A 14,957-nucleotide genomic window follows, 5' to 3' on the forward strand; every position below is an offset into this window, starting at 1 on the left:
CCTTCCCCCTCGTGCATTCACTTCCAGATTTGTCGCAGTGCAGCGTCCCCACCCTCCCAGCGTCTTGTCTCTTAGCAACCAGATCCTTCAGAACCTGATCTTAGGTAACTAACCCTGAATCCAGAAAGGGGAACTTGGGGAAAGAAAAAGAGCTCGGATAAAGAATGGATGAGATGGTTGGTGGTGCAGGTCACTTTGGTATACCTGCTTAGGTTAGGTAGAATGGGAAAACTGTATGATCTGAGGGACGTCAAAAGGATCTTGTGTGGGAGCTGGCCCAGTGGCGTAGTGATTAAGTTCCCGCCCTCAGCTTCTGTGGCCTGTGGTTCCAGGTTCGGATCCTGGGCACGGACCCAGCACCACTAGGGGAAGATTGGCAACAGATGTTAGCTTAGAGTCAATCTTCCTCACACACACACAAGTACTTTGGGGGAAGCATTATCTTTATCAGGAGACACCTCTTGAAAAATGTAAATAGCTGTGTTACAAATTCAGTTTTCATACATTAATAGGTTCAGCATGTGTGTTATTTGATGACTACTACTACTGGGAACCTAGTAAGATGTATAAGGCTGTTTTTTAGGGTAAATGCTATACATGTCAATATTTTTAATTTCCATTTATAATGTGTATATTCTGAGAACCAAAACTGAATGTTAGGATCAGAAAGGACAGAAAAAAGTAAAGCTCTAGCCAAATGAATAATTACTATCATGAGATCTGATGATTAAGTGGCTAACTGTACAGAATGTCAGTTTCTTCCAATTGAATCACCTGTGACTTTCTGCAAGTTTTTTTTACTATTTCTGTTCCACAAAGACATTAGACAAGCTTGTGCCACAAAGATATTAGGTAAATTTTTAAAGAGAAGCTACTTGCACTCTATTTCCTTTTTCTCCTTTCACATAGGTTAAAACTCAGTTGTGATGGTGGTGAGCCAGCTTAAACATTACATGAGGACAAGAATGATCCATACAGGATTGCAAAGCAATAACATTGAAGGAACCTGGTCCCTTAATTACCTTGTGAAGCAAAGCTGCCTAACAGGCCTAGACTGCCTGCCTACCTCTGGACTATTATATGAGACAAAAGAGTTTATCTTGCTTTAGCTACTATATTTTTCGGTCTATTTGTTACAGAAGCTTAGTGTAAAGGGGGAAGGTTGGTCCCCAAAAGTAGTGTGCTACAATAACAAAGATCTAAGAGATATATGGCATTGGCAGTCAGAAACATATTACAGGCTGGAAGGCAGGTGATTCTTCCCAAATACATTGGGAAAGGTGTCACCTGCATTAATTTTGAAAGCAGATTATCAAGCCTGTAGCTCTGAAGGAAGTGGTTTAGAAAAGGTCAGAATGTAAGTTTGTGTTGGCTACCATTCCTTGCTTTTAGCAAGGTTCAACAAAAGAAATGAAGTCAGTTAAGAACCCGTTTGCAAGGAGAGACAGAACAGAGCTCTACTACTGGACTCCACCCATAACATCTGCTCCTGCTATTGATCCATGTCGTGCTATGCATCTCCGAGGCATCAATTCAGGCATTTAATGTTTGAAGCTCTTCCTAATCACTCTCTCGTCTTTTCTAGAACAATATACATTTACAGAATGACAGAGCAAGAAAGAATCCTGAAAGATCTTCTTCAATTTTTTCACTTTAATGTCAGAGAAAGTTTAAGTGACTTGTCCAAGGTAAAATAGCCATCTCTTTGGGTTTAATGACCTTTCCACAAGGAAGATTCTTTCTTTAGCACTGTACAGTTGTTCCTTCCTGAGGCCTTTATGCAGAATGGGCAATTTCACCTAAGAATTCCATCCACTTCCCCCTCCTCACCAATTCCAACTCTTTTGTGTTCATAGGCTCATCTAGTCCTCTATTAGCTTTAGTACAGACTGAGTTGCTTTAACAAGAGACCCAAAATACAGTGGCTTAACATGATAAAAGTTTACTTCATTCTCAAATTACAGTAGAGTTGGGTGATCCAGGGCTGTCATGGCTGCTTTGCCATCCTTAACACACAACTTCCATCTCGGAGTCTGAAATGACTGCAGAACACTCACTCTTACTTCCACACCCCACAGAAGGAATGGAAGACAAGATAAGAAATGCATGCCCCAGTAATTTTAAACGCATGATCCAGATGTGACGTGCATCACTTCCACTTATATCCCATTGGCCGCAACTTAACCACAAAGGAGGAAGCTAGATAATGTAGACCCTATTTGAGCAGCTGGGTAGTCAATTAAAAGGTGGGAGTTCCACTTTTAAACTATGAGAGTGAATATTGGTGGTCTCAGACACAACAGTCTAGTTTCAAGCATTGTATGCTTCCTAGACCTCTATTATTGACTTAGAATAAGTTTTTTTGGAAACACTTTAACTAAGGTAAAATGTGAAACTAAAAGGGAACTCCATTAGTACTGCAAAAAAATATATACACAGAAAAACGTTTATGGATAAAAGGCAATAAGAATAAATGCAAATACCTTTTGGACTCCAGCTACTACCAAATATTACTGGAGAACAAGATTAAAACAAAACTTTCTTCATGACGAGGCAAAGGATTGTATAAAACAACAAAAGCAGGGGCCAGTCCCATGGCCGAGTGGTTAAGTTCACGCACTCCAGGGTTTTGCTGGTTCTGAATCCTGGGAGCAGACATAGCACTGCTCAACAGGCCATGCTGAGGCAGCATCCCACATGCCACAACTAGAAGGACCTACAACTAAAAATATACAACTATGTACTGGGGGGATTTGGGGAGAAAAAAGCAGAAAAAAAAGATTGGCAAAGTTGTTAGCTCAGGTGCCAATCTTTAAAAAAAAAATCTTAAAATAACCCCACAAAAACAAACAAAAATAGTGTGGAAAAGTAAAAGATATCAATAACACATTTCCTTCACCTGCTTCAAGGTCTGGAAGAAATTAAAAACGTGTGTGTTGGAGGCCATGTTCATTTCCCAAAAATGTCTCTGATGGTTACTATATCCCAGCATGGAGCATTTACTACCAAAAAGTGGAGGCCCCTGTTCACAACACTTAGTCAAAGTGATATGCCACATCTTCAAACTGCAAGTCCTGTATGTCATCATATATACATGTTCATGTGTGTGGCAGTTCTATGCCCAACACTGGAGAATCTTGACCGCTTACTGCTGAACAATAACTTTTCCCCTTAGTCCCTCACGACCTGTGCTAGTAACAGGTAGAGCTAATTTCCCACTCTTCTAACAGACTGCTACCAGAGAATATCCCAGTTTGTAAATGGTACTGTTCCACCTGATCTCCTTAGCATGTCTTTAGTCCTTAAAGATAGCTCCTGATTCAAAACTGCACCTTGATAACACGGTTATTAACAATTGCTTATCACCTTTAACAAGAACCCTTACCATGTGCCAAGTTCTCTCCTAAGTGTTTAATACACAGTATCCTCTCAACAACTCAATAATAAGTAGATATTATTTTGAACTTGATGAATATTAAGCTTCAAATGGAAAATGTGTTATCTATTCATGTTAAGAAAATCATTTTGGTTGGCTTTTAAAAATTTGTTTTCACATGCAAATAGAAAAACAGTGAAGCATTATGTGTTTAATCATTAATAGTTGAGGAGTGGTTTTTTTTTTCCAATCAGTTTATGATTTAGTTGCCGTGTACCATATTTGGATGAACAATTTTCAAAGAATATTGCCATAACTACAAAAAATTCATAAAACTATACTATTATAAATGCATCTGCTTTTTTCTCTAATGAGTCAGAAGTTACTTGGGAATCTTTCTAAATCTTAAAGCAGACGTTTCCAAATGTCTGTTTTAATTTAAGGACCTGTGAGGATTTGTGGCAAATGAGAAAAACAAGATGAAATATACATGCTTCTGGTTTATTAAGTTTATTAATAGAAATTACGCTTTTTCTACTTTCTGGTGTTAACATTCTTTCTTCATTTCTGATTTCGCCTCATATCCCATTAAAGATATTGAGTTTCCCAGTTAATTTCAAACTAAGGATTAGTTTTTATAAAATAAATTTTCTTTTTTTGGTAGATTGGCCCTGAGCTAACATCTGTTGCCAATTTTTTTCTTCTCCCCAAAGCCCCCCAGTACATAGTTGTATATTCTAGTTGTAGGTCCTTCTGGTTGTGCTGTGTGGGATGCCACCTCAGCATGGCTTGATGAGTAGTGCTAGCTCCATGCCCAGGATGCGAACCAGTGAAACCCTGGGCCATGGAAGCACAGGGTGAGAACTTAACCACTTGGCCACGGGGCCAGCCCCTAAGTAAATATAATTAGTTAAAAAAATAAAACATCTCAAACAAAACCACAGATATTAATTTTCCACAATGTAAAATTTGAAATAACTGGCTATGAGACTCTGGAAATTAGAGAGAACTTCTACTTTTGGCATTGTGGTGGGCTACATGGGAGATTCTCCTGCTGAACAAGTAAGACCCTGGCTGGGATATATACAGTAAAACACTGCTGGTCTCAGAAAGCAGGAGGGGAGGCAAAATCGATCAAAACTGATGAACTGGGAAACTGCAGGCAGAAGGGAGGGGTATGAGTGTTCTGAAGGTGGATGCCCATAGCAACTCAGCTGTCAGGATTCTGAGCTTTGGACCGTTAAGTAGAGTGACAGTGAGAAGTTGATCCTGGTCTTACACTCTTACTCAAGACCTTCAATGGAGGACTGCTGAAGTGGTCCCAGGATGATGACGCCTCCGTACTACTAGAAGAGGCACAAGTGAATCCTCTGTGGAGTCAAGCCTTTCCCCAATTTTGGCCAGCAGAACTCACAGATGAACAAGCAATGGGCACATAAAAGTCACCATAAACGTGAAGAAGCCAGACACTATGTGTGAGAGCACAAACAACAAACATTTACACTTCCAAGGACTGCAGATATTGGAATTCTTGTAGACATTAACATGGCATTCTTAAATAAAGGGCACAATAAATTATCAATAATAAACAGGCAGATTGAAAAAACAGACAGAACTTCCAGAAATAATTATTGAAATGCAATTAATTATAATTAAATTTAAAATTTGGAAATTTAAAGAAACCTCAGTGAATAAGTGATAAATTAGAAATAGTTGAAGAGTGAACATGCAAATATACATGAAAAAATTACCCATATTACAAACAGATGGAAAACATGAGAGACAAAGATATGGAGGACAGAATGAGGTCAAATATATGTCTAATTTGAGTCCCAGAGAAAACAGGGAGAATTGTTGTGAAATTTCCAGAATTGATTAAAAAGATGAATCCAAAGATCCACAGATCCTGGAAGCAACTGTATTTTAAACAGAATAAATAAAATGAAGTTGCCAGGGCAATTAAAGTATCAATTCTAATTTTCCATTTAAAAGGTATACTATCTAAATTACCTGTAACCTTTTCTCTGGGGCTGGCTTTCCAACTGAAGCTTACTGTACTGGCTTTAAACTAAAACTTTAGTCTGCTGGGTTGAAGATTAAAATCAACCGAATTTAACCTAAGCAAAATTTAAATAATCGAGGGTATACAGTCGCCATGAGGACGTCTGGTGGAAGAGTGTTCCAGACAAAGGAAAAACTATGTGCAAAGGTCATAAGGTGGAAGCATGCCTGGAATATTCAAGTAACTGCAAGGAGGCCAATGTAACCCCTATAAGGAATGCAGAAGGTGAAGAGTAGAAAAGGGTCAGATGACATAATACCTTGTAGACCTCTGTAAGGACTTTGAATTTTTACTGAGTCAAATGGGAAGCCACTGGAGGGTTTTTAGCTGAGTGTTGTGATATCACTTAGATTTTTAAAAAAGAATCACTCTGTTCCTGTCTTGACAATAGACTATAGGTCTGGTGAGGTAAAGGCAGAAGCAGAAGAGTAAGTCATAAGGCTATTACAATAATCTAGGCAAGCAATGACGTGGCTTAGACCAGGGAGGAGGCAGGGGAGATGGTAAGTGGTCAAATGTTGAATATATTCTGAAGTTACTACAAACAGGATTTCCTGATATATGTGGGTGCAAATGAAAAAGAGAAAGGATTCCAAAGTTTTTGGCCTAAACAAATGGAAAGATGTAGTTGCCATTTACTGACACAGGGAAGAGAATGGAGGAAAAACAGGTTTTGAAGTGAAGGTCAGGATTTTTTTTTCCCCAAAGATTGGCACCTGGGCTAACAACTGTTGCCAATCTTCTTTTTTTCTTTCTGCTTTATCTCCCCAACCCCGTACACAGTTGTATATCTTAGTTGCATGTCCTTCTAGTTGTGGGATGTGGGATGCCACCTCGATGTGGCCTGACAAGCGGTGCCACATCTGCGCCCAGGATCCGAACCCTGGGCCACCGCAGCAGAGCGCGGCGAACTTAACCACTCGGCCACGGAGCCGGCCCCAGGATTTTTAAGCTTACTAAACTTGAGCTACCAAGTGGAGATGTCAAACTGGCAGGTGGATATATGATTTTGAAATTCAGATATAAGATGATGCCTGAAGATATAAATTCTGGAGTCAAGAACATAAGGTACTGTAAGCCACCAGACTGGATGAGATCATCAAGGAAGAGTATAGAAATCCAAGGTCTAAACTCTGGGGTTCTCCAACATTTAGAAGTAGGGAATATGAGGAGAAACCAGCAAGGAAGGCTGAAAAGAAGAGGTCAGTGATATTGCAGGGAAACTAGGAGGGTATGCTCTCCTGGAGGCCAAGGGAAAAAAGATTTTCAAGCAGGAGGGGGTGATCAACTGTGCCACCACAGGCCAAGTAGAATTAAGACTGAGAACTGTTCACTGGATAGCAGTGTAGTGGTCACTGGTGACTTCAACAAGAGTTGTTTTCGTGGGGGCCAAGACTGATGAAGTAAATTCAAGACAGAACAAGGGCAGGTGGATTGGGCAGCCCTATGGACAACTCTCTCAAGGGTATATAAAATGTGGCTGCAGAAAACCAGTTTGGCTTCTAGTTAAATACAAGAGATTGATTATTCACCTTTATCTCCTTAGCCCTCAAAATCTCCCCAAAAATGACAATAAAAGAATGAGATATATTAAACAAGGACAAAGCATAAAAGAGAAGACAATAGATGAGACTCTCAGAAGTCAGAAAACAAATGGATGTGAGGTAACTGACTTAGCAGAGAGGATGAAATTACACCTAAGACAGGGATTCTGAAAACAACTAAGGCTGTTTATACTGTAGAATCCTTGAAAGCATCAGGTGCTACTCCTTGTAGCCAGGTACAGTACACAGAAACTAGGCAAATGAAGAAGCAAGGAAGTGTCAATGCCAGGAGAACCAGAAACTTATATAAGAAATGAACAATAGGGAGGAAAAAACAATATTTACATGGTCACAATAATGCAAACATTTTCACTGATTTAACTAAGAGTTAAAATACTACTACAGGGGCCGGCCCAGTGGCATAGTGGTTAAGTTTGTGTGCTATGCTTCAGTAGCCCTGGGTTTGTGGGTTCAGAGCCTGGGTGTAGACCTAGCACCACTTGTCAAGCCATGCTGTGGCAGCATCCCACATACAAAACAGAGGAAGACTGGCACAGATGTTAGCTCAGTGACAATCTCCCTGAAGCAAAAAGAGGAGGATTGGCAATGCATATTAGCTCAGGGCCAATCTTCCTCACTAAAAAAAACTAATAATAAAAATAAATCACTATCCTGGGAAAATGGGGTAAGAGGAAGTGTGGGATAGCAGTGTAAGCCAGTCAAAGCCTCCACTGAGGGGGAGGAGAGAGGTTAATAGATAACCTCTAAAACTGGTAAGTCAAAAAATAGCTGGATGAGCACATTATTTAGAAGAAGGTAAAAACAGAAAAGCAAAAAAGTTACACATGGTTGCTTCTGGGCTCAGGACTCGGGAGTAAGGCAAGGGACTACTTTATTTCCTTATATCTTTAAATTAGAATCTGATTTTTTTTTTCTGAGGAAGATTCACCCTGAGCTAACATTTGTACCACTTTTCCTCTATTTTGTATGTGGGTTGCCACCACAGCATGGCTGCTGACGAGTAGTGTAGGTCCACACCAAGGAACTGAACTTGGGCCCCTGAAGTGAAGCATGCTGAACTTAACCACTAGGCCACGGGGCCAGCCCCCACAATTTGACTTTTTAAAACCACATGATGGTACAAGTTTTTTGTTAAAAATGTAAATGAATGGATAAAACATATATAGGAAATAAGGAAAAATAACTTCAGACAAGTTATTTGTTCAACTAGGCAAATATGAAAAACAATAAATTAACCATAACAATCTAGAATAAAAACTTCATGTGATACCAACATTGGTGAAGGAATAGGGGCAGGGAGACAACAGGGAGAAATGTCAGGAGGAGGAAGCAAGGAGGATGACAGTGTGCCAATATTCTTGTGTTGTTGTTCAGACTCCAATATTGATAACTTTAAACACTGGTAGAGAAAAATAAACATAACTAGGGGTTAAAAGTAACAACAACAAGAATAAAAATAGTGAATAGCTTTCAAACCTGCAGAAGAAAATTTGACCTATAAAAAGAGAAACAGAAAGCATAAGTACAAAACTTGTAACAAGGTGGCAGAAATATATGAAATAATAACCAAGAAAACCATGAGAAGCTATCAACAACTGGAGATATTCCTCTTAGAAACAGTGGAGACCAAAAAAACAAGCAAATATAAAGACAAATTTAAAATATAAATTCAATCTAACATACTGTTTAATCTAACATAATTCCCTACTCCATGTTTCCACATGGAAGTATTTCTCTAGAATAACACTCTGGTGCCTTTCTCCCTCCTCCTCTCCCTCTCTACTAACTGCTTCTCAGGGGAGGAGTGAGTTGATTGGCGAGTTTGGAAGAAGAAACTGAATACATACAGCTTTCCACCCCCTTTCCACTCTCTCACTGGATCTGCCTACCTGCAGTGAAGGTGCTTTCTGCTCTGTTTTCCTGACCATTCTGTAAATTTGGAAGGTCACTCTGTTGGAGACTGGATGAAGAGTTTAATTCAGGCAAATATTAGCAAATCCTGTATCATGCCCTTCAAACTAGCTTTAACACAAAGTTCACGGACAAGCCCCACCTGCCTGCTCAAAGTCTTCAATCAGCTGTTCAGTCTCCTATTCTTAAACATAAGCAGGCAACCAAAGTTCAGCAGAAACCTGAGGAAAATCTTTATTATTATGAAAGATGGAAATAAAACATACACACATACACATGCACAGTAACAGAGGGGGGACAAAGACTATGTAGGAAAATGGAAACCAAAACAAAGAAAGCAACCAGTTCAGACTTGGGCAGAATGACTCAAGAGACATATTTGAGGCCTGCCTTCAACATGCTTTCTGTTACACCATATTTTTAATCTGATAAGCCTGGGTAAGCCTAGCCTAGATTATTAGCCGAACTTGGTTTGCTAGATCATGTGCTGATGAAGTCCTTGCGTTTTCCTTCAAGCCCTGCTCCCTGGATCATTTGAGGACACCCAAGTGTTATGCTTTGATCTCATCCTAAGAGCTGAAGAATGGCCATAGGGAGCTTCAAAGGGAAAAACCCTAAACAACCGACTCTCCCTGACTGTGTTAGAGGCAGACATCTAGTTCTACTAACTGGCGCACCTTTCAAAATATACTAATTGTGGATAACCCTAAGTTTCCCAAGATTTGCTCAGAGCCTTAACCACTGACTTCTCCAGAAAAGAATCTTATAAATTCTCAGAGCAACCAAAGTCAGACTATGATCCAGTGCCTTTTTTTTAGTTTATCTTCTCCTGGGACACCTCATAAGTGGCAATACTGCCTTTTACATATAGCTAAATTTCTGCATGCTACCTCACTTTTATATTAATCATCTTCTACACTCATTTATATGTATGTATTTGATAAAATAAATTATTTCATCAAAAATATCAATTAAGAATGCAACAATGGTATGATATCAGAAAATCAATGTTATTCATCATATTACTATTACTAAAAGTGAAAAATAAAAGACCATCTAAACAAATGCAGAGTTAAGTTAGCATAAAAAGGAACTTCTTTTGATAAAGACAGGTATAAAACTCTCAGTAAACATCACATTTAATAGAGCAACTCTAGACTCTGAAGAAGAAATAAGATAAACATGCCCTCTACCACTGCTTTTGTTAAATATAGACTGGCAAACTGACCAAAACAAAGGGAATGAAAGTATAAGGACTGAACAGGAAGAGATAAAACTATCATTATTTATATTTGCATTTACATAGACAACCCCAAAGGATCAATAATATTAGAATAGGAATTCATCAAAACTGAAGATACAAAATCAACATATCACATTCAATGTAGTTCTCTTTACCAGAAATAAGAGAATATCATTTTCAATGGCAACAAAAACTATAAAGTACCTAGGAATTAGCCAAAAAAACCCACCCACGATGTCCTGAATAAATGGAGTCAAATTATGTTCACGAATGGGATGACTGGACCTTGTAAATATGTCAATTCTTTCTAAATTAACATACAAATTCAATGGAATTGCAATCAAAATCTCAGTAGCTTGTTTTAGGGAACCTGATAGACCGATACTAAAATTTATACAGAAGAATAAAAATCCACAAATAACTAAAGTAACTTTAACAAAGTAGGACAAAATAGATTCACCTATTGGATATTAAGACATATCACAAAGTTACATTAATTGAGACAGTGCTGTACGGGGAAGGGAACTGACATATATCAATAGAACAGAATGCAGAGCCCCAAAACAAACAGTTTCATGTTTATGGGAACTTGGTATGTAACGAAATAGGGGAAAACACGGATTATTTAGTAGATGGTGTTAGAAAAAGTGACTACAATCCTACTTTGTATGCCCAGCAGACATTCACACTCACAAGACCCAGAAGGATGTAACTTGGCACCAAGGTCCCTTAGCTTGGGAGAACGATATAGCACACTAAATGCAGCATGCAGAGGAGAGCTATCCACCTTGGGTAAGTCTCATGTGCCACAGGAACCTTGTAAAAGTCCCTGAAGGTTGGGGCCGGCCCAGTGGTGCAATGGTTAAGTTCGCACATTCCACTTCTCGGCGGCCAGGGGTTTGCTGGTTCGGATCCCGGGTGCGGACATGGCACCGCTTGGCAAAAGCCATGCTGTGGTAGGCGTCCCACTTATAAAGTAGAGGAAGATGGGGACGGATGTTAACTCAGGGCCAGTCTTCCTCAGCAAAAAGAGGAGGATTGGCAGTAGTTAGCTCAGGGCTAATCTTCCTCAAAAAAGAAAAAATCCCTGAAGGTAAATTCCAGGTCCTCCAAAGAGGACCAAGCTCAGTAAACAGTTGTACCTCACTCAGAGAAGTCTCAAAGCCTATGCTTTTTCTTTTTGCAATTAAAAAATGTTGCTGGGTAAGCAGCTGGCATTCCATGTAGATTCCCAAGGAAATAGTGCTAAGAAGCAGGTAAACCCAAGATCATTTTCCCAGAGAGAGAGAGAAAAGTCTTTGCTAACACTCTCCCTCTAATGACCAGCTGGAGAAAATGCTGGATTCATACTTCATTCTATAACCAAAACCAAATTCCAATTAAATTAAACACCTAAAAGTAAATGGTAAACTATAAAACTGATAGAAGAACAAGATCCAAACCAGTTGAAGGGAAAGTGAAAGATTTCTATTCCATGAAGGACACCAAAGATAAGAATTAACAAATGACAAGACTAAGTTATTTCCAACATCTGAACCTGATAAGGGAACAATACCTAGAATAAATAAAGAATTTCAAGTACTATAATCAGCAAGAGAAAAATCTAATACAAAAATGGGCAAATTATAAGTATAGTATTTTCCACAGAATGGAAAACCAGAATGGCTAAAAACCATATGCTTAGCCTCATCAGTGTAATCAGATGACACAGATTACGACAAAATACAATCTCATACATATCAGATTAACAAAATCAGAAAATACTAAGCGCTGAAAAGATGTAGAGAAAATAAAACCCTCATCTTGCTGGTGTACATGTAAACTGGTACAACCATTCCTGAGAACAAGCCAGTATTAATTAACTGAAATTAAGTATGCATATACCCCAAACTCCAGCCATTCTACTGTAAAACATCTACAGCATAGAAACTACAGGGTAGGTTCATAGGAAGACATGTAGAAGTTTGTATAAATGGGAACAATCTAAGTCAGTCAGTCCTCTATGACTAGAGGAAAAGATAAGCTATGATATGTGAATGCAACAGAATAATATGCACCAGTCGGAAGCATATTATATGAAGTAATACGAATGTCTTAAAAACTAGTATCTTATGAAAGTTAGAAGCAAAATAAGATTTATACCACAATACTATTTACATAACTGAAAACTTATAACCAATAAATATTATTATATAGTTTTTCAAGGAAATATACTCCAAATTTGGAAGATGGCTTTGTAGGGATAGTAGGGAATGAGGAGTATGGAACTGCAGATGAAGAAAAACTATTAAGGTAAAATAAAATAGAAGAAAAGTGTAGACTTTCTAGACTGATGATATTGATATCATTAGTAAAGAGTATGATCAATGACTGACTCAATTCTCAGCACCTGAGATCCTTAAAAAACAAAACACTTATTTGACATGAGCAGAAACACTATTAAGACTAACGTTGGATTAAAGATTTTTTTCTTTAAGTGTGAAAAACCATTCACGGGGCATAATATAATAAGTACCCCACAGGACTTGGGAGTTAGCTGACTTTAAAACAAAGAGTTCATTCACCCAAATAAGATAAGCTAAATAAAAAAACTATATGATATGAAAGGACATTTTGAGGCAATGCTGAAAAAAACAAAATTTCTTGTGTTGAATAAATATTCCACCATGTTTTTCTAAGTTAGGCTGTGCTGGTATTCAGCAAAATAATTTTAAATCACACTGTAGGCAAAGTTTTAAGTACAAGTGAACTAATTTTAATTTTTAATTAAGTATGTGTGAATCTGAAATTCTAGAATGATGTAAACAATTTGTGACATTTTTACAAGATCTAAGAAGTTTAAACATATGTGGAAAAATACAAAACATATAATTGCCATAACATCTTACTTTTGATTGTGCTTTATATTTTTTAAAAAGCATTTTCATGTGAGAAGTCTCAAATGAATAAAATTGGAAATGAAAGAAGAGAAATTACAATGGATACCACAGAAATACAAAGGATTACAATAGAATCCTATGAAAAAATTATATGCTAACAAACTGGACAATCTAGAAGAAATGGATAAATTCTTAAGACTCATACAACCTCCCAAAAATAAACCAAGAAAAAACAGAGACTCTGAACAGACCAATCACAAGTAAAGAGATTGAAACAGCTATCAAAAACCTCCCCCAAAATAAAAGTCCAGGGCCAGATGGCTTCTCTGAAGAATTCTACCAAACATTCAGAGAAAATTTAATACCTATCCTTCTTAAACTATTCCAAAAAATTAAAGAAGATGAACACTTCCTACTCATTCTATGAGGCCAACATCACCCTGACCCCAAAGCTAGACAAAGACAACACAAAGAAGGAAAATTACAGTCCAATATTGCTGATAAACATAGACACAAAAATCGTCAACAAAATATCGGTAAACTGAATTCAATACATTAAAAGCATCATACACCATAATCAAGTAGGATTTATTCCAGGGACACAGGGATGGTTCAACATCCACAAATCAATCAATGTGATACACCACATTAAGAAAATGAATAAAAATCACATGATCATCTCAATAGACACAGAGAAGGCATTTGATAAGATATAGCATCCATTTACAATAAAAACTCACAATAAAATGGGCATAGAAGGAAAGTACCTCAACATAATAAAGGCCATATATGACAAACCCACAGCCAACATCATACTCAATGGGGAAAAAGTGAAAGCCATCCCTCTGAGAACAGGAACAAGACAAGGGTGCCCACTCTCCCACTCTTATTCAACATAGTACTGGAGGTTTTGGCCAGAGCAATTAGGCAAGAAAAAGAAATAAAAGGTATCCTAATTGGCAACGAAGAAGTGAAACTCTCGCTGTTTGCAGACAACATAATTCTACCTAAAGAATCCATCAGAAAACTATTAGAAATAATCAACAACCACAGCAAAGCTGCAGGGTAAAAATCAACTTATAAAAATCAGTTGAATTTCTATATTCTAACAATGAACTAACAGAAAGAGAACTCAAGAATACAATCTCATTTACAATTGCAACAAAAAGAATAAAATATCTAGGAATAAATTTAACCAAAGAGGTGAATGACTTAAACAATGAAAACTATAAGACATTATTGAAAGAAATCGATGACCACATAAAGAAATGGAAAGATATTTTACGCACATGGATTGGAAGAACCAACATAGTTAAAACGTCCATATTACCTAAAGCAATCTACAGATTCAATGCAATCCCAATCAGAATCCCAAGGACATTCTTCACTGAAATAGAAAAAAGAATCTTAAAATTCATATGGGGCAAGAAAAGACCCTGAATAGCTAAAGCAATCCTGAGAAAAAAGAACAAAGCTGGAGGCATCACAATCCCTTGCTTTAAAATATACTACAAAGCTACAGTAATCAAAACAGCATTGTACTGGTACAAAAACAGATGCACAAATCAATGGAACAGAATTGGAAGTTCACAAATAAAACCATACATCTAGAGAGAGTTAATTTTCGACAAAGGAGCCAAGAACATACAATGGAGAAAGGAAAGTCTCTTCAATAAATGGTGTTGGGAAAACTGGACAGCCACATGCAAAAGAATGAAAGTAGGCCATTATCTTACACCATACACAAAAATTAATTCGAAATGGATTAAAGACTTGAAGGTAAAATGTGAAACCATAAAACTCCTACAAGAAAATACAGGGAGTATTCTGTTTGACATCGGTCTTAGAAACATCTTTTTGAATACCATGTCTACCCAGGCAAGAGAAACAAAAGAAAAAGTAAGCAAATGGAACTACATCA

The 14,957-nt window shown here is 37.7% G+C and overlaps 1 long non-coding RNA gene across 2 annotated transcripts in view; it reads left to right on the top strand.

Annotated features, from left to right (window-relative positions):
- Nucleotides 1–14,957, top strand: part of LOC139075556 (uncharacterized) — a 23,754-nt gene continuing 8,797 nt past the window's right edge. The window contains exon 1 of one of the 2 annotated variants that reach the window (XR_011526067.1): nucleotides 1–104. This is a non-coding gene — a long non-coding RNA (uncharacterized lncRNA). Of the gene's footprint in view, nucleotides 105–10,831; nucleotides 10,950–14,957 lie in introns of those variants that run through there. The other variant, XR_011526066.1, reaches the window with a different exon arrangement.

This window comes from Equus przewalskii, chromosome 14 (genome assembly GCF_037783145.1).
Source record: "Equus przewalskii isolate Varuska chromosome 14, EquPr2, whole genome shotgun sequence".
In the NCBI taxonomy this organism is placed as follows: Eukaryota; Metazoa; Chordata; class Mammalia; order Perissodactyla; family Equidae; genus Equus; species Equus przewalskii.